We start from the raw sequence: 2,625 nt of genomic DNA on the forward strand, positions 1-2,625 counted from the left end.
AAGAAATATTCGCGAAACCATAAACAGAAGAGACTTGGACACAAATAATTAGCTCTTATTATAGATCTAATTTAATTTATTACGAAACAATAGATTCCCACTCACGCATATAATATCACTACTTTTGTGTCAAAAAAAGTAGCCATTCGTTTCACTAGTCTCTCATTTTGACCCCTAAGCTGTTTATCTAAATCTGGAAATAATATTCGTGACAATTTTTTTATTATGTCGACACGTGTAAATGTATTATAATTAATTAAATGTTGGGATCAGTTTATCTTAAATATTTATGGAAACTTCGTGCCGCCACGAGAGGTAAAAATTGCGGTAAATCTAGCCTTAGATAAGACCTCCCTTGGTTAATGTATATGCTTAAATTAAATAACATTGCTTTTTCATAAAGATGGGTGCACTTTATAAATTTCTTGACTGCCAACCCTTGGTTAATAGTAGTACTAATATTTAATTATATGGGAATAGACGAAGTTTTGTAAATGTGTGTTAATGAATTTGTCGAAGAATATTTCAGATGTGTCGCACACAGTGACGCAATTAAAATAATTTTATTATTTTGATTTTTATTCATAATGTCGTAATTATACTAACTTTAGTATACCAATATAAACTCATATAATTAAATAAGTTTAAAAAGTGCACTAAAGACACACGTCAATTATAACACTTTTCAATCTCTACTGCATAAAAAACAACCACAAATACATATAAAAAATATCTATAAATATATATTAAAATATACCCAAAAAAAGATCAAAAGCATCATCAACAACAAAAAGATTAAATGTTATATATTTATAGTCAAAAAAAATTATGAGACTCTTCTAAAATCTTTTATCTTCTCAACTTAGTGGGTGGCTAATTAAGTATAAAAGTGGCCATGGATGTCATTAATATTACCTTCGTGTTATTTTTTTAGTAGACAATTAATCAAGAAATGACGAGCCATATTAATATTTCTCATATGTTACATTATTTAATGCTTATAATTTATATTATATATTAAAAAATCTTTTTAAATTCTCAATAATATTTATATTATTATTTCCAAAACTCACCTTTTATATTGGTATAGATATACATTTTCTTACACGTTTAAATTAATAGTGTGAGGTTACATGGTAAAAGTAAAAGAGTGAACTACAAACTAGTACCCAGAAAATAGGGTTTGCACCTTTTTAGTACCCAACATTTACAAAATCACATTTTCAGTCAAAAAGTTTCATAAATCCCAAACTCAGTCACGATTTTTACTATTTTACCCTTCATCCTTTGAGGGGTATATTTGTCCAGTTACCTATTTGAGGAGGGCACCAAACTTGGAATTTTTGAATGTTTTTGTTCTTCATTTGTGACTTTTTAAGGATAAAAACTCTTTTTGGTATTAATAAGTTTTTGTTTTATCTAAACATGATATATTTAAATCTTTGTATTTCCCCACAACCGGGAAATAATATCTATTTGTAGTATTATTTAAAAAATATTGAATGCTTTATTTTTGAAGTATACATTTTTAGTTTAATGCTTGATTGTAACAATAATTTATAATTTATTAGTTAACGATTTTTCTAAAAAATAAAGTTGTAATTTATTTTTACTTAAAATGAATTGAGTTGTAGTTTATTTTATAAAAATAAATTTATTTAAATTATTGTTGAAATCAAGCATTAAACTAAAAATAAATGCTTCAAAAATAAACCGTTCTATATTGATTTCACGAATGCAATAATTTAAAAAATACTACAAAGATTTAAATATTTCATGTTTAGATAACACAACAAAGATTTAAATAATTTATTTTTAAAAAATATACAAAGATTTAATAATACCACAAAAATTTTTGGTCCTTAAAAAATCATAACAAAAGTACGTAAACATTCAAAATCCCAACAGAAGTACATAAACATTCAAAAATCACAAATTTGGTGCCCTTTGCAAATAGATTAATGGACAAATACACCCCTCAAGGCTAAAGGGTAAAATAGTAAAAATCGTGACTGAGTTTGGGATTTATGAAACTTTTTGACTGAAAATGTGATTTTGTAAATGTTGGGTACTAAAAAGGTGCAAACCCTATTTTCTGGGTACTAGTATTGTAGTTCACTCAAAGCAAAATTACATAAAAATATGTGCACTTTCCATTTTCGTCCGTCTCACAAAAATATGTGCATTCCATTTTTGAAAAGTTATATTAATTAAATAATGTAGGTCCGTCCCACTATCCACTAACTATACTTTAACTACCATTCTTCTCTTCTCTCTTACTTTTTACCATACCATTCTTCTCATCTCTCTTACTTTACTATTTTTGTCTTAATTCCCGAGGCATACTCATTGCCCATAAAAATATCAAAAGTATAATACTCTGTTACGGACGTTCTCCGTAACGAGGCCGGATGGCTAACTTCTCGGAGAGATAAGGTGATCGAACCTTCGACGTGCTCGAAGGAAAGCTCACGAATTGCTGATTTTCGGACGTTCTCCGATGAACAACAATTTGGAAACGAAATATGATATTCTTGTTACTCAAGACAAGTTTGTGGAAAATAATATATTCATTGAATGAATAAAAAGATAACAGTCTATCCTATTTATAATGCTACTGACTTA

This window comes from Salvia splendens, chromosome 20 (assembly GCF_004379255.2).
Source record: "Salvia splendens isolate huo1 chromosome 20, SspV2, whole genome shotgun sequence".
NCBI classification, from domain to species: Eukaryota; Viridiplantae; Streptophyta; class Magnoliopsida; order Lamiales; family Lamiaceae; genus Salvia; species Salvia splendens.